We start from the raw sequence: 26,281 nt of genomic DNA, 5'->3' as shown, positions 1-26,281 counted from the left end.
CACACTGCACATGGTATATGTGGGCCTGATGCAGAATTATATGTACACCTACTTACAGACTGTATCGTGCCTTACACACTGCACATGGTATACGTGGGCCTGATGCAGAATTATATGTACACCTGCTTACATACTGTATCGTGTCTTACACACTGCACATGGTAAATGTGGGCCTGATGCAGATTTATATGTACACCTACTTACAGATTGTATCGTATCTTACACACTGCACATGGTATATGTGGGCCTGATGCAGAATTATATGTACCGTGCTTACAGATTGTATTGTGTCTTATACACTGCACATGGTATATGTGAGCCTGATGCTGAATTATATGTACACCTGCTTACAGACTGTATCGTGTTTTACACACTGCACATGGTATATGTGGGCCTGATGCAGAATTATATGTACACCTGCTTGCAGATTGTATAGTGTCTTACACACTGCACATGTCATATGTTGGCCTGATGCAGAATTATATGTACACCTGCTTACAGACTGTATCATGTCTTACACACTGCACATGGTATATGTGGGCCTGATGCAGAATTATATGTACACCTGCTTACAGACTATATCGTGTCTTACACACTGCACATGGTATATGTGGGCGTGATGCAGAATTATATGTACCCCTTCTTACAGACTGTATCGTGTCTTACACACTGCACATGGTATATGTGGGCCTGATGCAGAATTATATGTACACCTGCTTACAGACTGTATCATGATTTACACACTGCACATGGTATATGTGGGTCTGATGCAGAATTATATATACACGTGCTTACAGACTGTATCGTGTCTTACACACTGCACATGGTATATGTGGGCCTGATGCAGAATTATATGTACACCTGCTTACAGACTGTATTGTGTCTTACACACTGCACATGGTATATGTGGGCCTGATGCTGAATTATATGTACACCTGCTTACAGACTGTATCGTGTCTTACACACTACACATGGTATATGTGGGCCTGATGCAGAATTATATGTACACCTGCTTACAGACTGTATCGTGTCTTACACACTACACATGGTATATGTGGGCCTGATGCAGAATTATATGTACCGTGCTTACAGACTGTATCATGATTTACACACTGCACATGGTATATGTGGGCCTGATGCAGAATTATATATACACGTGCTTACAGACTGTATCGTGTCTTACACACTGCACATGGTATATGTGGGCCTGATGCAGAATTATATGTACACCTGCTTACAGACTGTATTGTGTCTTACACACTGCACATGGTATATGTGGGCCTGATGCAGAATTATATGTACACCTGCTTACAGACTGTATCGTGTCTTACACACTACACATGGTATATGTGGGCCTGATGCAGAATTATATGTACCGTGCTTACAGATTGTATTGTGTCTTACACTCTGCACATGGTATATGTGGGCCTGATGCAGAATTATATGTACACCTACTTACAGACTGTATCGTGGCTTACACACTGCACATGGTATACGTGGGCCTGATGCAGAATTATATGTACACCTGCTTACATACTGTATCGTGTCTTACACACTGCACATGGTAAATGTGGGCCTGATGCAGATTTATATGTACACCTACTTACAGATTGTATCGTATCTTACACACTGCACATGGTATATGTGGGCCTGATGCAGAATTATATGTACCGTGCTTACAGATTGTATTGTGTCTTATACACTGCACATGGTATATGTGAGCCTGATGCTGAATTATATGTACACCTGCTTACAGACTGTATCGTGTTTTACACACTGCACATGGTATATGTGGGCCTGATGCAGAATTATATGTACACCTGCTTGCAGATTGTATAGTGTCTTACACACTGCACATGTCATATGTTGGCCTGATGCAGAATTATATGTACACCTGCTTACAGACTGTATCGTGTCTTACACACTGCACATGGTATATGTGGGCCTGATGCAGAATTAAATGTACACCTGCTTACAGACTGTATCGTGTCTTACACACTGCACATGGCTCTGTGGGCCTGATGCAGAATTATATGTACACCTGCTTACAGATTGTATTGTGTCTTACACACTGCACATGGTATATGTGGGTCTGATGCAGAATTATATGTACACCTGCTTACAAACTGTATCGTGTCTTACACACTGCACATGGTATATGTGGGCCTGATGCAGAATTATATGTACACCTACTTACAGACTGTATCATGTTTTACACACTGCACATGGTATTTGTGGGCCTGATGCAGAATTATATGTACACCTACTTACAGACTATATTGTGTTTTACACACTGCACATGGTATATGTGGGGCTCATGCAGAATTATATGTACACCTACTTACAGACTATATCGTGTCTTACACACTGCACATGGTATATGTGGGCCAGATGCAGAATTATATTTAAACCTACTTACAGATGGTATCATGTTTTACACACTGCACATCGTATATGTGGGCCTGATGCAGAATTATATGTACACCTGCTTACAGACTGTATGGTGTCTTACACACTGCACATGGTATATGTGGGCCTAATGCAGAATTGTATGTACACCTGCTTATAGACTGTATCGTGTTTTACACATTGCACGTGGTATATGTGGGCCTGATGCAGAATTATATATACACCTGCTTACAGACTGTATCGTGTCTTACACACTGCACATGGTATATGTGGGCCTGATGCAGAATTATATGTACACCTACTTACAGACTGTATCGTGTCTTACACACTGCACATGGTATATGTGGGCGTGATGCAGAATTATATGTACACCTGCTTACAGACTGTACCGTGTTTTACACACTGCACATGGTATATGTGGGCCTGATGCAGAATTATATGTACACCTGCTTACAGACTGTATCGTGTCTTACACACTACACATGGTATATGTGGGCCTGATGCAGAATTATATGTACCGAGCTTACAGACTGTATCATGATTTACACACTGCACATGGTATATGTGGGCCTGATGCAGAATTATATATACACGTGCTTACAGACTGTATCGTGTCTTACACACTGCACATTGTATATGTGGGCCTGATGCAGAATTATATGTACACCTGCTTACAGACTGTATCGTGTCTTACATACTGCACATGGTATATGTGGGCCTGATGCAGAATTATATATACACGTGCTTACAGACTGTATCGTGTCTTACACACTGCACATTGTATATGTGGGCCTGATGCAGAATTATATGTACACCTGCTTACAGACTGTATCGTGTCTTACACACTACACATGGTATATGTGGGCCTGATGCAGAATTATATGTACCGTGCTTACAGATTGTATTGTGTCTTACACACTGCACATGGTATATGTGGGTCTGATGCAGAATTATATGTACACCTGCTTACAAACTGTATCGTGTCTTACACACTGCACATGGTATATGTGGGCCTGATGCAGAATTATATGTACACCTGCTTACATACTGTATCATGTTTTACACACTGCACATGGTATATGTGGGCCTCATGCAGAATTATATGTACCGTGCTTACAGACTGTATCGTGTTTTACACACTGCACATGGTATATGTGGGCCTGATTCAGAATTATATATACACCTGCTTACAGACTGTATCGTGTCTTACACACTACACATGGTATATGTGGGCCTGATGCAGAATTATATGTACACCTGCTTACAGATTGCATCGTGTTTTACACACTGCACTGGTATATGTGGGCCTGATTCAGAATTATATATACACCTGCTTACAGACTGTATCGTGTCTTACACACTGCACATGGTATATGTGGGCCTGATGCAGAATTATATCTACACCTACTTACAGACTGTATCGTGTCTTACACACAGCACATGGTATATGTGGGCCTGATGCAGAATTATATGTACACCTGCTTACAGACTGTATTGTGTCTTACACACTGCACATGGTATATGTGGGCCTGATGCAGAATTATATGTACACCTGCTTACAGACTGTATCGTGTCTTACACACTGCACCTGGTATATGTGGGCCTGATGCAGAATTATATGTACACCTTCTTACAGACTGTATCGTGTCTTACACACTGCACATGGTATATGTGGGCCTGATGCAGAAATATAAGTACCTTGCTTACAGACTGTATCGTGTTTTACACACTGCACTGGTATATGTGAGCCTGATGCAGAATTATATGTACACCTGCTTACAGACTGTATCGTGTCTTACCCACTGCACATGGTATATGTGGGCCTGATGCAGAATTATATGTACACCTGCTTACAGACTGTATCGTGTCTTACACACTGCACATGGTATATGTGGGCCTGATGCAGAATTATATGTACACCTGCTTTCAGACTGTATCATGTTTTACACACTGCACATGGTATATGTAGGCCTGATGCAGAATTATATGTACCGTGCTTACAGACTGTATCGTGTTTTACACACTGTACGTGGTATATGTGGGCCTGATGCAGAATTATATGTGCACCTACTTACAGACTGTATCGTGTCTTACACACTGCACATGGTATATGTGGGCCTGATGCAGAATTATATCTACACCTACTTACAGACTGTATCGTGTCTTACACACAGCACATGGTATATGTGGGCCTGATGCAGAATTATATGTACACCTGCTTACAGACTGTATTGTGTCTTACACACTGCACATGGTATATGTGGGCCTGATGCAGAATTATATGTACACCTGCTTACAGACTGTATCGTGTCTTACACACTGCACATGGTATATGTGGGCCTGATGCAGAATTATATGTACACCTTCTTACAGACTGTATCGTGTCTTACACACTGCACATGGTATATGTGGGCCTGATGCAGAAATATAAGTACCTTGCTTACAGACTGTATCGTGTTTTACACACTGCACTGGTATATGTGAGCCTGATGCAGAATTATATGTACACCTGCTTACAGACTGTATTGTGTCTTACCCACTGCACATGGTATATGTGGGCCTGATGCAGAATTATATGTACACCTGCTTACAGACTGTATCGTGTCTTACACACTGCTCATGGTATATGTGGGCCTGATGCAGAATTATATGTACACCTGCTTACAGACTGTATCATGTTTTACACACTGCACATGGTATATGTAGGCCTGATGCAGAATTATATGTACCGTGCTTACAGGCTGTATCGTGTTTTACACACTGTACGTGGTATATGTGGGCCTGATGCAGAATTATATGTGCACCTACTTACAGACTGTATCGTGTCTTACACACTGCACATGGTATATGTGGGCCTGATGCAGAATTATATGTACACCTGCTTACAAACTGTATCGTGTCTTACACACTGCACATGGTATATGTGGGCCTGATGCAGAATTATATGTACACCTTCTTATAGACTGTATCATGTTTTACACACTGCACATGGTATATGTAGGCCTGATGCAGAAATATATGTACCGTGCTTACAGACTGTATCGTGTTTTACACACTGCACGTGGTATATGTGGGCCTGATGCAGAATTATATGTACACCTACTTACAGACCGTATCGTGTTTTACACACTGCACTGGTATATGTGGGCCTGATGCAGAATTATATGTACACCTGCTTACAGACTGTATCGTGTCTTACACACTGCACATGGTATATGTACGCCTGATGCAGAATTATATGTACCGTGCTTACAGACTGTATCGTGTTTTACACACTGCACGTGGTATATGTGGGCCTGATGCAGAATTATATGTGCACCTACTTAGACTGTATCGTGTCTTACACACTGCACATGGTATATGTGGGCCTGATGCTGAATTATATGCACACCTGCTTACAGACTGTATCGTGTTTTACACACTGCACATGGTATATGTGGGCCTGATGCAGAATTATATGTACACCTGCTTATAGACTGTATCGTGTCTTACACCCTGCACATTGTATATGTGGGCCTGATGCAGAATTATATGTACACCTGCTTACAGACTGTATCGTGTCTTACACACTGCACATGGTATATGTGGGCCTGATGCAGAATTATATGTACACCTGCTTACAGACTGTATCGTGTCTTACACACTGCACGTGGTATATGTGGGCCTGATGCAGAATTATATGTAGACCTTCTTACAGACTATATCATGTTTTACACACTGCACATGGTATATGTAGGCCTGATGCAGAAATATATGTACCTTGCTTACAGACTGTATCGTGTTTTACACACTGCACGTGGTATATGTGGGCCTGATGCAGAATTATATGTACACCTACTTACAGACCGTATCGTGTTTTACACACTGCACTGGTATATGTGGGCCTGATGCAGAATTATATGTACACCTGCTTACAGACTGTATCGTGTCTTACACACTGCACATGGTATATGTACGCCTGATGCAGAATTATATGTACCGTGCTTACAGACTGTATCGTGTTTTACACACTGCACGTGGTATATGTGGGCCTGATGCAGAATTATATGTGCACCTACTTAGACTGTATCGTGTCTTACACACTGCACATGGTATATGTGGGCCTGATGCTGAATTATATGCACACCTGCTTACAGACTGTATCGTGTTTTACACACTGCACATGGTATATGTGGGCCTGATGCAGAATTATATGTACACCTGCTTATAGACTGTATCGTGTCTTACACACTGCACATTGTATATGTGGGCCTGATGCAGAATTATATGTATACCTGCTTACAGACTGTATCGTGTCTTACACACTGCACATGGTATATGTGGGCCTGATGCAGAATTATATGTACACCTGCTTACAGACTGTATCGTGTCTTACACACTGCACGTGGTATATGTGGGCCTGATGCAGAATTATATGTAGACCTTCTTACAGACTATATCATGTTTTACACACTGCACATGGTATATGTAGGCCTGATGCAGAAATATATGTACCTTGCTTACAGACTGTATCGTGTTTTACACACTGCACGTGGTATATGTGGGCCTGATGCAGAATTATATATACACCTACTTACAGACCGTATCGTGTTTTACACACTGCACTGGTATATGTGGGCCTGATGCAGAATTATATGTACACCTGCTTACAGACTGTATCGTGTCTTACACACTGCACATGGTATATGAGGGCCTGATACAGAATTATATGTACACCTGCTTACAGACTGTATCGTGTCTTACACACTGCACATGGTATATGTGGGCCTGATGCAGAATTAAATGTACACCTGCTTACAGACTGTATCATGTTTTACACACTGCACATGGTATATGTAGGCCTGATGCAGTATTATATGTACCGTGCTTACAGACTGAATCGTGTTTTACACACTGCACGTGGTATATGTGGGCCTGATGCAGAATTATATGTGCACCTACTTACAGACTGTATCGTGTCTTACACACTGCACATTGTATATGTGGGCCTGATGCAGAATTATATGTACACCTGCTTACAGACTGTATCGTGTTTTACAGACTGCACATGGTATATGTGGGCCTGATGCAGAATTATATGTACACCTGCTTACAGACTGTATCGTGTCTTACACACTGCACATTGTATATGTGGGCCTGATGCAGAATTATATGTTCCCCTGCTTATAGACTGTATCGTTTCTTACTGACTGCACATGGTATATGTGTGCCTGATGCAGAATTATATGTACCGTGCTTACAGACTGTATTGTGTCTTACACACTGCACATGGTATATGTGGGCCTGATGCAGAATTATATGTACACCTACTTACAGACTGTATCGTGTCTTACACACTGCAAATGGTATATGTGGGCCTGATGCAGAATTATATGTACACCTGCTTACAGACTGTATTGTATCTTACACAATGCACATGGTATATGTGGGCCTGATGCAGAATTATATGTACACCTGCATATATACTCTATCGTGTCTTACACACTGCACATGGTATATGTGGGCCTGATGCAGAATTATATGTACACCTGCTTACACACTGTATCGTGTCTTACACACTGCACATGGTTATGTGGGCCTGATGCAGATTTATATGTACACCTGCTTACAGACTGTATTGTGTCTTACACACTGCACATGGTATATGTGGGTCTGATGCAGAATTATATGTAGACCTTCTTACAGACTATATCATGTTTTACACACTGCACATGGTATATGTAGGCCTGATGCAGAAATATATGTACCTTGCTTACATACTGTATCATGTTTTACACACTGCACATGGTATATGTGGGCCTGATGCAGAATTATTTGTACCGTGCTTACAGACTGTTTCGTGTTTTACACACTGCACATGGTATATGTGGGCCTGATTCAGAATTATATATACACCTGCTTACAGACTGTATCGTGTCTTACACACTGCACATGGTATATGTGGGCATGATGCAGAATTATATGTACACCTACTTACAGACTGTATCGTGTCTTACACACAGCACATGGTATATGTGGGCCTGATGCAGAATTATATGTACACCTGCTTACAGACTGTATCGTGTCTTACACACTACACATGGTATATGTGGGCCTGATGCAGAATTATATGTACACCTGCTTACAGATTGCATCGTGTTTTACACACTGCACTGGTATATGTGGGCCTGATGCAGAATTATATGTACACCTGCTTACAAACTGTATCGTGTCTTACACACTGCACATGGTATATGTGGGCCTGATGCAGAATTATATGTACACCTACTTACACACTGTATCATATTTTACACACTGCACATGGTATATGTGGGCCTGATGCAGAATTATATGTACACCTACTTACAGACTATATTGTGTTTTACACACTGCACATGGTATATGTGGGGCTCATGCAGAATTATATGTACACCGACTTACAGACTATATCATGTCTTACACACTGTTCATGGTATATGTGGGCCTGATGCAGAATTATATTTAAAGCTACTTACAGATGGTATCATGTTTTACACACTGCACATCGTATATGTGGGCCTGATGCAGAATTATATGTACACCTGCTTACAGACTGTATGGTGTCTTACACACTGCACATGGTATATTTGGGCTAATGCAGAATTGTATGTACACCTGCTTATAGACTGTATCGTTTTTTACACACTGCACGTGGTATATGTGGGTCTGATGCAGAATTATATGTACACCTACTTACAGACTGTATCGTGTCTTACACACTGCACATGGTATATGTGGGTGTGATGCAGAATTATATGTACACCTTCTTACAGACTGTATCGTGTCTTACACACTGCACATGGTATATGTGGGCCTGATGCAGAATTATATGTACACCTACGTACAGACTGTATCATATCTTACTCACTGCACATAGTATATGTGGGCCTGATGCAGAATTATATGTACCGTGCTTACAGACTGTATTGTGTCTTATACACTGCACATGGTATATGTGGGCCTGATGCAGAATTATATGTACACCTACTTACAGACTGTATCGTGTCTTTCACACTGCACATGGCTTATGTGGGCCAGATGCAGAATTATATGTACACCTGCTTACATATTGTATCGTGTCTTACACACTGCACATGGTATATGTGGGCCTGATGCAGAATTATATGTACACCTGCTTATAGACTGTATCATGTCTTACACACTGCACATGGTATATGTGGGCCTGATGCTGAATTATATGTACAGCTGCTTACAGACTGTATCGTGTTTTACACACTGCACATGGTATATGTGGGCCTGATGCAGAATTATATGTACACCTGCTTACAAACTGTATCGTGTCTTACACACTGCACATGGTATATGTGGGCCTGATGCAGAATTATATGTACACCTGCTTACAGACTGTATCGAGTCTTACACACTACACATGGTATATGTGGGCCTGATGCAGAATTATATGTACCGTGCTTACAGACTGTATAATGATTTACACACTGCACATGGTATATGGGGGCCTGATGCAGAATTATATATACACGTGCTTACAGACTGTATCGTGTCTTACACACTGCACATGGTATATGTGGGCCTGATGCAGAATTATATGTACACCTGCTTACAGAATATATTGTGTCTTACACACTGCACATGGTATATGTGGGCCTGATGCAGAATTATATGTACACCTGCTTACAGACTGTATCGAGTCTTTCACACTACACATGGTATATGTGGGCCTGATGCAGAATTATATGTACCGTGCTTACAGATTGTATTGTGTCTTACACACTGCACATGGTATATGTGGGCCTGATGCAGAATTATATGTACACCTACTTACAGACTGTATCGTGCCTTACACACTGCACATGGTATATGTGGGCCTGATGCAGAATTATATGTACACCTGCTTACATACTGTATCGTGTCTTACACACTGCACATGGTAAATGTGGGCCTGATGCAGAATTATATGTACACCTACTTACAGACTGTATCGTATCTTACACACTGCACATGGTATATGTGGGCCTGATGCAGAATTATATGTACCGTGCTTACAGATTGTATTGTGTCTTACACACTGCACATGGTATATGTGGGCCTGATGCTGAATTATATGTACACCTGCTTACAGACTGTAACGTGTTTTACACACTGCACATGGTATATGTGGGCCTGATGCAGAATTATATGTACACCTGCTTGCAGATTGTATAGTGTCTTACACACTGCACATGGTATATGTGGGCCTGATGCAGAATTATATGTACACCTGCTTACAGACTGTATCGTGTCTTACACACTGCATATGGTATATGTGGGCCTGATGCAGAATTAAATGTACACCTGCTTACAGACTGTATCGTGTCTTACACACTGCACATGGTTATGTGGGCCTGATGCAGAATTATATGTACACCTGCTTATAGACTGTATTGTGTCTTACACACTGCACATGGTATATGTGGGTCTGATGCAGAATTATAAGTACACCTGCTTACAAACTGTATCGTGTCTTACACACTGCACATGGTATATGTGGGCCTGATGCAGAATTATATGTACACCTACTTACAGACTGTATCATGTTTTACACACTGCACATGGTATATGTGGGCCTGATGCAGAATTATATGTACACCTACTTACAGACTATATTGTGTTTTACACACTGCACATGGTATATGTGGGGCTCATGCAGAATTATATGTACACCTACTTACAGACTATATCGTGTCTTACACACTGCACATGGTATATGTGGGCCTGATGCAGAATTATATTTAAACCTACTTACAGACTGTTTCGTATCTTACACACTGCACATGGTATATGTGGGCCTGATGCAGAATTATATGTACCGTGCTTACAGATTGTATTGTGTCTTACACACTGCACATGGTATATGTGGGCCTGATGCTGAATTATATGTACACCTGCTTACAGACTGTAACGTGTTTTACACACTGCACATGGTATATGTGGGCCTGATGCAGAATTATATGTACACCTGCTTGCAGATTGTATAGTGTCTTACACACTGCACATGGTATATGTGGGCCTGATGCAGAATTATATGTACACCTGCTTACAGACTGTATTGTGTCTTACACACTGCATATGGTATATGTGGGCCTGATGCAGAATTAAATGTACACCTGCTTACAGACTGTATGGTGTCTTACACACTGCACATGGTATATGTGGGCCTAATGCAGAATTGTATGTACACCTGCTTATAGAATGTATCGTGTTTTACACACTGCACATGGTATATGTGGGCCTGATGCAGAATTATATATACACCTGCTTACAGACTGTATCGTGTCTTACACACTGCACATGGTATATGTGGGCCTGATGCAGAATTATATGTACACCTCCTTACAGACTGTATCGTGTCTTACACACTGCACATGGTATATGTGGGCGTGATGCAGAATTATATGTACACCTGCTTACAGACTGTATCGTGTCTTACACACTGCACATGGTTATGTGGGCCTGATGCAGAATTATATGTACACATGCTTACAGACTGTATTGTGTCTTACACACTGCACATGGTATATGTGGGCCTGATGCAGAATTATATGAACACCTGCTTACATACTGTATCGTGTCTTACACACAGCACATGGTATATGTGGGCCTGATGCAGAATTATATGTATACCTTCTTACAGACTGTATCATGTTTTACACACTGCACATGGTATATGTAGGCCTGATGCAGAAATATAAGTACCTTGCTTACAGACTGTATCGTGTTTTACACACTGCACGTGGTATATGTGGGCCTGATGCAGAATTATTTGTACACCTACTTACAGACTGTATCGTGTTTTACACACTGCACTGGTATATGTGGGCCTGATGCAGAATTATATGTACACCTGCTTACAGACTGTATCGTGTCTTACACACTGCACATGGTATATGTGGGCCTGATGCAGAATTATATGTACACCTGCTTACAGACTGTATCGTGTCTTACACACTGCACATGGTAAATGTGGGCCTGATGCAGAATTATATGTACACCTGCTTACAGACTGTATCGTGTCTTACACACTGCACATGGTATATGTGGGCCTGCTGCAGAATTATATGTACACCTACTTACAGACAGTATCGTGTCTTACACACTGCACATGGTATATGTGGGCGTGATGCAGAATTATATGTACACCTTCTTACAGACTGTATCGTGTCTTACACACTGCACATGGTATATGTGGGCCTGATGCAGAATTATATGTACACCTACTTACAGACTGTATCATATCTTACTCACTGCACATAGTATATGTGGGCCTGATGCAGAATTATATGTACCGTGCTTACAGACTGTATTGTGTCTTATACACTGCAGATGGTATATGTGGGCCTGATGCAGAATTATATGTACACCTACTTACAGACTGTATCGTGTCTTACACACTGCACATGGTTTATGTGGGCCTGATGCAGAATTATATGTACACCTGCTTACATAATGTATCGTGTCTTACACACTGCACATGGTATATGTGGGCCTGATGCAGAATTATATGTACACCTGCTTATAGACTGTATCATGTCTTACACACTGCACATGGTATATGTGGGCCTGATGCTGAATTATATGTACAGCTGCTTACAGACTGTATCGTGTTTTACACACTGCACATGGTATATGTGGGCCTAATGCAGAATTATATGTACACCTGCTTACAGACTGTATCGTGTCTTACACACTACACATGGTATATGTGGGCCTGATGCAGAATTATATGTACCGTGCTTACAGACTGTATCATGATTTACACACTGCACATGGTATATGTGGGCCTGATGCAGAATTATATGTACACCTGCTTACAGACTGTATTGTGTCTTACACACTGCACATGGTATATGTGGGCCTGATGCAGAATTATATGTACACCTGCTTACAGACTGTATCGTGTCTTACACACTACACATGGTATATGTGGGCCTGATGCAGAATTACATGTACACCTGCTTACATTCTGTATCGTGTCTTACACACTGCACATGGTAAATGTGGGCCTGATGCAGAATTATATGTACACCTACTTACAGACTGTATCGTATCTTACACACTGCACATGGTATATGTGGTCCTGATGCAGAATTATATGTACCGTGCTTACAGATTGTATTGTGTCTTACACACTGCACATGGTATATGTGGGCCTGATGCTGAATTATATGTACACCTGCTTACAGACTGTATCGTGTCTTACACACTGCACATGGTATATGTGGGCCTGATGCAGAATTATATGTACACCTGCTTGCAGATTGTATAGTGTCTTACACACTGCACATGTCATATGTTGGCCTGATGCAGAATTATATGTACACCTGCTTACAGACTGTATCGTGTCTTACACACTGCACATGGTATATGTGGGCCTGATGCAGAATTATATGTACACCTGCTTACAGACTGTATCGTGTCTTACACACTGCATATGGTATATGTGGGCCTGATACAGAATTAAATGTACACCTGCTTACAGACTGTATCGTGTCTTACACACTGCACATGGTTATGTGGGCCTGATGCAGAATTATATGTACACCTGCTTACAGACTGTATTGTGTCTTACACACTGCACATGGTAAATGTGGGTCTGATGCAGAATTATATGTACACCTGCTTACAAACTGTATCGTGTCTTACACACTGCCCATGGTATATGTGGGCCTGATGCAGAATTATATGTACACCTACTTACAGACTGTATCATGTTTTACACACTGCACATGGTATATGTGGGCCTGATGCAGAATTATATGTACACCTACTTACAGACTATATTGTGTTTTACACACTGCACATGGTATATGTGGGGCTCATGCAGAATTATATGTACACCTACTTACAGACTATATCGTGTCTTACACACTGCACATGGTATATGTGGGCCTGATGCAGAATTATATTTAAACCTACTTACAGATGGTTTCATGTTTTACACACTGCACATCGTATATTTGGGCCTGATGCAGAATTATATGTACACCTGCTTACAGACTGTATGGTGTCTTACACACTGCACATGGTATATGTGGGCCTAATGCAGAATTGTATGTACACCTGCTTATAGACTGTATCGCGTTTTACACACTGCACGTGGTATATGTTGGCCTGATGCAGAATTATATATACACCTGCTTACAGACTGTATCGTGTCTTACACACTGCACATGGCATATGTGGGCCTGATGCAGAATTATATGTACACCTACTTACAGACTGTATCTTGTCTTACACACTGCACATGGTATATGTGAGCGTGATGCAGAATTATATGTACACCTGCTTACAGACTGTATCGTGTCTTACACACTGCATATGGTATATGTGGGCCTGATACAGAATTAAATGTACACCTGCTTACAGACTGTATCGTGTCTTACACACTGCACATGGTTATGTGGGCCTGATGCAGAATTATATGTACACCTGCTTACAGACTGTATTGTGTCTTACACACTGCACATGGTAAATGTGGGTCTGATGCAGAATTATATGTACACCTGCTTACAAACTGTATCGTGTCTTACACACTGCCCATGGTATATGTGGGCCTGATGCAGAATTATATGTACACCTACTTACAGACTGTATCATGTTTTACACACTGCACATGGTATATGTGGGCCTGATGCAGAATTATATGTACACCTACTTACAGACTATATTGTGTTTTACACACTGCACATGGTATATGTGGGGCTCATGCAGAATTATATGTACACCTACTTACAGACTATATCGTGTCTTACACACTGCACATGGTATATGTGGGCCTGATGCAGAATTATATTTAAACCTACTTACAGATGGTTTCATGTTTTACACACTGCACATCGTATATGTGGGCCTGATGCAGAATTATATGTACACCTGCTTACAGACTGTATGGTGTCTTACACACTGCACATGGTATATGTGGGCCTAATGCAGAATTGTATGTACACCTGCTTATAGACTGTATCGCGTTTTACACACTGCACGTGGTATATGTTGGCCTGATGCAGAATTATATATACACCTGCTTACAGACTGTATCGTGTCTTACACACTGCACATGGCATATGTGGGCCTGATGCAGAATTATATGTACACCTACTTACAGACTGTATCTTGTCTTACACACTGCACATGGTATATGTGAGCGTGATGCAGAATTATATGTACACCTGCTTACAGACTGTATCGTGTCTTACACACTGCACATGATTATGTTGGCCTGATGCAGAATTATATGTACACCTGCTTACAGACTGTATTGTGTCTTACACACTGCACATGGTATATGTGGGCCTGATGCAGAATTATATGAACACCTGCTTACATACTGTATCGTGTCTTACACACTGCACATGGTATATGTGGGCCTGATGCAGAATTATATGTATACCTTCTTTCAGACTGTATCATGTTTTACACACTGCACATGGTATATGTAGGCCTGATGCAGAAATATATGTACCTTGCTTATAGACTGTATCATGTTTTACACACTGCACTTGGTATATGTGGGTCTGATGCAGAATTATATGTACACCTACTTACAGACTGTATCGTGTTTTACACACTGCACTGGTATATGTGGGCCTGATGCAGAATTATATGTACACCTGCTTACAGACTGTATCGTGTCTTACACACTGCACATGGTATATGTGGGCCTGATGCAGAATTATATGTACACCTGCTTACAGACTGTATCGTGTCTTACACACTGCACATGGTAAATGTGGGCCTGATGCAGAATTATATGTACACCTGCTTACAGACTGTATCGTGTCTTACACACTGCACAAGGTATATGTGGGCTTGATGCAGAATTATATGTACACCTGCTTACAGACTGTATCGTGTCTTACACACTACACATGGTATATGTGGGCCTGATGCAGAATTATATGTACACCTGCTTACAGACTGTATGGTGTCTTACACACTGCACATTGTATATGTGGGCCTGATGCAGAATTATATGTACACCTGCTTACAGACTGTATCGTGTCTTACACACTGCACATGGTATATGTGGGCCTGATGCAGAATTATATGTACACCTGCTTATAGACTGTATCGTGTCTTACTGACTGCACATGGTATATGTGTGCCTGATGCAGAATTATATGTACTGTGCTTACAGACTGTATTGTGTCTTACACACTGCAAATGGTATATGTGGGCCTGATGCAGAATTATATGTACACCTACTTACAGACTGTATTGTGTCTTACACACTGCACATGGTATATGTGGACCTGATGCAGGATTATCTGTACACCTGCTTACAGACTGTATCATGTTTTACACACTGCACATGGTTATGTGGGCCTGATGCAGAATTATATGTACACCTGCTTACAGACTGTATTGTGTCTTACACACTGCACATGGTATATGTGGGTCTGATGCAGAATTATATGTACACCTGCTTACAAACTGTATCGTGTCTTACACACTGCACATGGTATATGTGGGCCTGATGCAGAATTATATGTACACCTACTTACAGACTGTATCATATTTTACACACTGAACATGGTATATGTGGGCCTGATGCAGAATTATATGTACACCTACTTACAGACTATATTGTGTTTTACACACTGCACATGGTATATGTGGGGCTCATGCAGAATTATATGTACACCGACTTACAGACTATATCATGTCTTACACACTGCACATGGTATATGTGGGCCTGATGCAGAATTATATTTAAACCTACTTACAGAGGTTATCATGTTTTACACACTGCACATCGTATATGTGGGCCTGATGCAGAATTATATGTACACCTGCTTACAGACTGTATGGTGTCTTACACACTGCACATGGTATATGTGGGTCTAATGCAGAATTGTATGTACACCTGCTTATAGACTGTATCGTGTTTTACACACTGCACGTGGTATATGTGGGCCTGATGCAGAATTATATATACACCTGCTTACAGACTGTATCGTGTCTTACACACTGCACATGGTATATGTGGGCCTGATGCAGAATAATATGAACACCTACTTACAGACTGTATCGTGTCTTACACACTGCACATGGTATATGTGGGCGTGATGCAGAATTATATGTACACCTTCTTACAGACTGCATCGTGTCTTACACACTGCACATGGTATATGTGGGCCTGATGCAGAATTATATGTACACCTACTTACAGACTGTATCATATCTTACTCACTGCACATAGTATATGTGGGCCTGATGCAGAATTATATGTACCGTGCTTACAGACTGTATTGTGTCTTATACACTGCACATGGTATATGTGGGCCTGATGCACAATTATATGTACACCTACTTACAGACTGTATCGTGTCTTACACACTGCACATGGTTTACGTGGGCCTGATGCAGAATTATATGTACACCTGCTTACATAATGTATCGTGTCTTACACACTGCACATGGTATATATGGGCCTGATGCAGAATTATATGTACACCTTCTTATAGACTGTATCATGTCTTACACACTGCACATGGTATATGTGGGCCTGATGCTGAATTATATGTACAGCTGCTTACAGACTGTATCGTGTTTTACACACTGCACATGGTATATGTTGGCCTGATGCAGAATTATATGTACACCTGCTTACAGACTGTATCGTGTCTTACACACTACATATGGTATATGTGGGCCTGATGCAGAATTATATGTACCGTGCTTACAGACTGTATCATGATTTACACACTGCACATGGTATATGTGGGCCTGATGCAGAATTATATATACACGTGCTTACAGACTGTATCGTGTCTTACACACTGCACATGGTATATGTGGGCCTGATGCAGAATTATATGTACACCTGCTTACAGACTGTATTGTGTCTTACACACTGCACATGGTATATGTGGGCCTGATGCAGAATTATATGTACACCTGCTTACAGACTGTATCGTGTCTTACACACTACACATGGTATATGTGGGCCTGATGCAGAATTATATGTACACCTGCTTACATACTGTATCGTGTCTTACACACTGCTCATGGTAAATGTGGGCCTGATGCAGAATTATATGTACACCTACTTACAGACTGTATCGTATCTTACACACTGCACATGGTATATGTGGGCCTAATGCAGAATTATATGTACCGTGCTTACAGATTGTATTGTGTCTTACACACTGCACATGGTATATGTGGGCCTGATGCTGAATTATATGTACACCTGCTTACAGACAGTATCGTGTTTTACACACTGCACATGGTATATGTGGGCCTGATGCAGAATTATATGTACACCTGCTTGCAGATTGTATAGTGTCTTACACTCTGCACATGTCATATGTTGGCCTGATGCAGAATTATATGTACACCTGCTTACAGACTGTATCATGTCTTACACACTGCACATGGTATATGTGGGCCTGATGCAGAATTATATGTACACCTGCTTACAGACTGTATCGTGTCTTACACACTGCATATGGTATATGTGGGCCTGATGCAGAATTATATGTAAACCTGCTTACAGACTGTATTGTGTCTTACACACTGCACATGGCTATGTGGGCCTGATGCAGAATTATATGTACACCTGCTTACAGACTGTATTGTGTCTTACACACTGCACATGGTATATGTGGGTCTGATGCAGAATTATATGTACACCTGCTTACAAACTGTATCGTGTCTTACACACTGCACATGGTATATGTGGGCCTGATGCAGAATTATATGTACACCTACTTACAGACTGTATCATGTTTTACACACTGCACATGGTATATGTGGGCCTGATGCAGAATTATATGTACACCTACTTACAGACTATATTGTGTTTTACACACTGCACATGGTATATGTGGGGCTCATGCAGAATTATATGTACACCTACTTACAGACTATATCGTGTCTTACACACTGCACATGGTATATGTGGGCCTGATGCAGAATTATATTTAAACCTACTTACAGATGGTATCATGTTTTACACACTGCACATCCTATATGTGGGCCTGATGCAGAATTATATGTACACCTGCTTACAGACTCTATGGTGTCTTACACACTGCACATGGTATATGTGGGCCTAATGCAGAATTGTATGTACACCTGCTTATAGACTGTATCGTGTTTTACACACTGCACGTGGTATATGTGGGCCTGATGCAGAATTAGATATACACCTGCTTACAGACTGTATCGTGTCTTACACAGTGCACATGGTATATGTGGGCCTGATGCAGAATTATATGTACACCTACATACAGACTGTATCGTGTCTTACACACTGCACATGGTATATGTGGGCGTGATACAGAATTATATATAAACCTGCTTACAGACTGTATCGTGTCTTACACACTGCACATGGTTAAGTGGGCCTGATGCAGAATTATATGTACACCTGCTTACAGACTGTATTGTGTCTTACACACTGCACATGGTATATGTGGGCCTGATGCAGAATTATATGTACACCTGCTTACAGACTGTATCGTGTTTTACACACTGCACTGGTATATGTGGGCCTGATGCAGAATTATATGTACACCTGCTTACAGACTGTATCGTGTCTTACACACTGCACATGGTATATGTGGGCCTGATGCAGAATTATATGTACACCTGCTTACAGACTGTATCGTGTCTTACACACTGCACATGGTAAATGTGGGCCTGATGCAGAATTATATGTACACCTGCTTACAGACTGTATCATGTCTTACACACTGCACATGGTATATGTGGGCCTGATGCAGAATTATATGTACACCTGCGTACAGACTGTATCGTGTCTTACACACTGCACATTGTATATGTTGGCCTGATGCAGAATTATATGTACACCTGCTTACAGACTGTATCGTGTCTTACACACTGCACATGGTATATGTGGGCCTGATGCAGAATTATGTGTACACCTGCTTATAGACTGTATCGTGTCTTACTGACTGCACATGGTAAATGTGTGCCTGATGCAGAATTATATGTACACCTACTTAGAGATAGTATCGTGTCTTACACACTGCACATGATATATGTGGGCCTGATGCAGAATTATATGTACACCTACTTACAGACTGTATCGTGTCTTACACACTGCACATGGTATATGTGGACCTGATGCAGAATTATATGTACACCTGCTTACAGACTGTATCATGTTTTACACACTGCACATGGTTATGTGGGCCTGATGCAGAATTATATGTACACCTGCTTACAGACTGTATTGTGTCTTACACACTGCACATGGTATATGTGGGTCTGATGCAGAATTATATGTACACCTGCTTACAAACTGTATCGTGTCTTACACACTGCACATGGTATATGTGGGCCTGATGCAGAATTATTTGTACACCTACTTACAGACTGTATCATATTTTACACACTGCACATGGCATATGTGGGCCTGATGCAGAATTATATGTACACCTACTTACAGACTATATTGTGTTTTACACACTGCACATGGTATATGTGGGGCTCATGCAGAATTATATGTACACCGACGTACAGACTATATCATGTCTTACACACTGCACATGGTATATGTGGACCTGATGCAGAATTATATTTAAACCTACTTACAGATGGTATCATGTTTTACACACTGCACATCGTATATGTGGGCCTGATGCAGAATTATATGTATACCTGCTTACAGACTGTATGGTGTCTTACACACTGCACATGGTATATGTGGGCCTAATGCAGAATTGTATGTACACCTGCTTATAGACTGTATCGTGTTTTACACACTGCACGAGGAATATGTGGGCCTGATGCAGAATTATATATACACCTGCTTACAGACTGTATTGTGTCTTACACACTGCACATGGTATATGTGGCCCTGATGCAGAATTATATGTACACCTACTTACAGACTGTATCGTGTCTTACACACTGCACATGGTATATGTGGGCGTGATGCAGAATTATATGTACACCTTCTTACAGACTGTATCGTGTCTTACACACTGCACATGGTATATGTGGGCCTGATGCAGAATTATATGTACACCTACTTACAGACTGTATCATATCTTACTCACTGCACATAGTATATGTGGGCCTGATGCAGAATTATATGTACCGTGCTTACAGACTGTATTGTGTCTTATACACTGCACATGGTATATGTGGGCCTGATGCAGAATTATATGTACACCTACTTACAGATTGTATCGTGTCTTACACACTGCACATGGTTTATGTGGGCCTGATGCAGAATTATATGTACACCTGCTTACATAATGTATCGTGTCTTACACACTGCACATGGAATATGTGGGCCTGATGCAGAATTATATGTACACCTGCTTATAGACTGTATCATGTTTTACACACTGCACATGGTATATGTGGGCCTGATGCAGAATTATATGTACACCTGCTTACAGACTGTATCGTGTCTTACACACTACACATGGTATATGTGGGCCTGATGCAGAATTATATGTACCGTGCTTACAGACTGTATCATGATTTACACACTGCACATGGTATATGTGGGCCTGATGCAGAATTATATATACACGTGCTTACAGACTGTATCGTGTCTTACACACTGCACATGGTATATGTGGGCCTGATGCAGAATTATATGTACACCTGCTTACAGACTGTATTGTGTCTTACACACTGCACATGGTATATGTGGGCCTGATGCAGAATTATATGTACACCTGCTTACAGACTGTATCGTGTCTTACACACTACACATGGTATATGTGGGCCTGATGCAGAATTATATGTACCGTGCTTACAGATTGTATTGTGTCTTACACACTGCACATGGTATATGTGGGCCTGATGCAGAATTATATGTACACCTACTTACAGACTGTATCGTGCCTTACACACTGCACATGGTATATGTGGGCCTGATGCAGAATTATATGTACACCTGCTTACATACTGTATCGTGTCTTACACACTGCACATGGTAAATGTGGGCCTGATGCAGAATTATATGTACACCTACTTACAGAATGTATCGTATCTTACACACTGCACATGGTATATATGGGCCTGATGCAGAATTATATGTACCGTGCTTACAGATTGTATTGTGTCTTATACACTGCACATGGTATATGTGAGCCTGATGCTGAATTATATGTACACCTGCTTACAGACTGTATCGTGTTTTACACACTGCACATGGTATATGTGGGCCTGATGCAGAATTATATGTACACCTGCTTGCAGATTGTATTGTGTCTTACACACTGCACATGTCATATGTTGGCCTGATGCAGAATTATATGTACACCTGCTTACAGACTGTATCGTGTCTTACACACTGCACATGGTATATATGGGCCTGATGCAGAATTATATGTACACCTGCTTACAGACTGTATCGTGTCTTACACACTGCATATGGTATATGTGGGCCTGATGCAGAATTAAATGTACACCTGCTTACAGACTGTATCGTGTCTTACACACTGCACATGGTTATGTGGGCCTGATGCAGAATTATAGGTACACCTGCTTACAGATTGTATTGTGTGTTACACACTGCACATGGTATATGTGGGTCTGATGCAGAATTATATGTTCACCTGCTTACAAACTGTATCGTGTCTTACACACTGCACATGGTATATGTGGGCCTGATGCAGAATTATATGTACACCTACTTACAGACTGTATCATGTTTTACACACTGCACATGGTATATGTGGGCCTGATGCAGAATTATATGTACACCTACTTACAGACTATATTGTGTTTTACACACTGCACATGGTATATGTGGGGCTCATGCAGAATTATATGTACACCTACTTACAGACTATATCGTGTCTTACACACTGCACATGGTATATGTGGGCCTGATGCAGAACTATATTTAAACCTACTTACAGATGGTATCATGTTTTACACACTGCACATCGTATATGTGGGCCTGATGCAGAATTATATGTACACCTGCTTACAGACTGTATGGTGTCTTACACACTGCACATGGTATATGTGGGCCTAATGCAGAATTGTATGTACACCTGCTTATAGACTGTATCGTGTTTTACACACTGCACGTGGTATATGTGAGCCTGATGCAGAATTATATATACACCTGCTTACAGACTGTATCGTGTCTTACACACTGCACATGGTATATGTGGGCCTGATGCAGAATTATATGTACACCTACTTACAGACTGTATCGTGTCTTAAACACTGCACATGGTATATGTGGGCCTGATGCAGAATTATATGTACACCTGCTTACAGACTGTATCGTGTCTTACACACTGCACATGGTATATGTGGGCCTGATGCAGAATTATATGTACACATACTTACAGACTGTATCATATCTTACTCACTGCACATAGTATATGTGGGCCTGATGCAGAATTATATGTACCGTGCTTACAGACTGTATTGTGTCTTATACACTGCACATGGTATATGTGGGCCTGATGCAGAATTATATGTACACCTGCTTACAGACTGTATCGTGTCTTGCACACTGCACATGGTATATGTGGGCGTGATGCAGAATTATATGTACACCTGCTTACAGATTGTATCGTGTCTTAAACACTGCACATGGTATATGTGGGCCTGATGCAGAATTATATGTACACCTACTTACAGACTGTATCATATCTTACTCACTGCACATAGTATATGTGGGCCTGATGCAGAATTATATGTACCGTGCTTACAGACTGTATCGTGTCTTACACACTGCACATGGTATATGTGGGCCTGATGCAGAATTAAATGTACACCTGCTTATAGACTGTATCGTGTCTTACACACTGCACATGGTATATGTGGGCCTGATGCTGAATTATATGTACAGCTGCTTACAGACTGTATCGTGTCTTAAACACTGCACATGGTATATGTGGGCCTGATGCAGAATTATATGTACACCTGCTTACAGACTGTATCGTGTCTTAAACACTGCACATGGTATATGTGGGCCTGATGCAGAATTATATGTACACATACTTACAGACTGTATCATATCTTACTCACTGCACATAGTATATGTGGACCTGATGCAGAATTATATGTACCGTGCTTACAGACTGTATTGTGTCTTATACACTGCACATGGTATATGTGGGCCTGATGCAGAATTATATGTACACCTGCTTACAGACTGTATCGTGTCTTGCACACTGCACATGGTATATGTGGCCGTGATGCAGAATTATATGTACACCTGCTTACAGATTGTATCGTGTCTTACACACTGCACATGGTATATGTGGGCCTGATGCAGAATTATATGTACACCTACTTACAGACTGTATCATATCTTACTCACTGCACATAGTATATGTGGGCCTGATGCAGAATTATATGTACCGTGCTTACAGACTGTATCGTGTCTTACACACTGCACATGGTATATGTGGGCCTGATGCAGAATTATATGTACACCTGCTTACATAATGTATCGTGTCTTACACACTGCACATGGTATATGTGGGCCTGATGCAGAATTAAATGTACACCTGCTTATAGACTGTATCGTGTCTTACACACTGCACATGGTATATGTGGGCCTGATGCTGAATTATATGTACAGCTGCTTACAGACTGTATCGTGTTTTACACACTGCACACGGTATATGTGGGCCTGATGCAGAATTATATGTACACCTGCTTACAGACTGTATCGTGTCTTACACACTGCACATGGTATATGTGGGCCTGATGCAGAATTATATGTACACCTGCTTACAGACTGTATCGTGTCTTACACACTGCACATGGTATATGTGGGCCTGATGCAGAATTATATTTAAACCTACTTACAAATGGTATCATGTTTTACACACTGCACATCGTATATGTGGGCCTGATGCAGAATTATATGTACACCTGCTTACAGACTGTATGGTGTCTTAAACACTGCACATGGTATATGTGGGCCTAATGCAGAATTGTATGTACACCTGCTTAAAGACTGTATCGTGTTTTACACACTGCACGTGGTATATGTGGGCCTGATGCAGAATTATATATACACCTGCTTACAGAATGTATCGTGTCTTACACACTGCACATGGTATATGTGGGCCTGATGCAGAATTATATGTACACCTACTTACAGACTGTATCGTGTCTTACACACTGCACAAGGTATATGTGGGCGTGATGCAGAATTATATGTACCCCTTCTTACAGACTGTATCGTGTCTTACACACTGCACATGGTATATGTGGGCCTGATGCAGAATTATATGTACACCTTCTTACAGACTGTATCATATCTTACTCACTGCACATAGTATATGTGGGCCTGATGCAGAACTATATGTACCGTGCTTACAGACTGTATTCTGTCTTATACACTGCACATGGTATATGTGGGCCTGATGCAGAATTATATGTACACCTACTTACAGACTGTATCGTGTCTTACACACTGCATATGGTTATGTGGGCCTGATGCAGAATTACATGTACACCTGCTTACATAATGTATCGTGTCTTACACACTGCACATGGTATATGTGGGCCTGATGCAGAATTATATGTACACCTGCTTATAGACTGTATCATGTCTTACACACTGCACATGGTATATGTGGGCCTGATGCTTAATTATATGTACAGCTGCTTACAGACTGTATCGTGTTTTACACACTGCACACAGTATATGTGGGCCTGATGCAGAATTATATGTACACCTGCTTACAGACTGTATCGTGTCTTACACACTGCACATGGTATATGTGGGCCTGATGCAGAATTATATGTACACCTGCTTACAGACTGTATCGTGTCTTACACACTACACATGGTATATGTGGGCCTGATGCAGAATTATGTGTACCGTGCTTACAGACTGTATCATGATTTACACACTGCA

This window comes from Taudactylus pleione, unplaced genomic scaffold, assembly GCF_031769625.1.
Source record: "Taudactylus pleione unplaced genomic scaffold, aTauple2 ptg000385l, whole genome shotgun sequence".
Classification (NCBI taxonomy): Eukaryota; Metazoa; Chordata; class Amphibia; order Anura; family Myobatrachidae; genus Taudactylus; species Taudactylus pleione.
The sequence above is the reverse complement of the archived record's forward strand: the minus strand, read 5'-3'. Positions refer to the sequence as shown.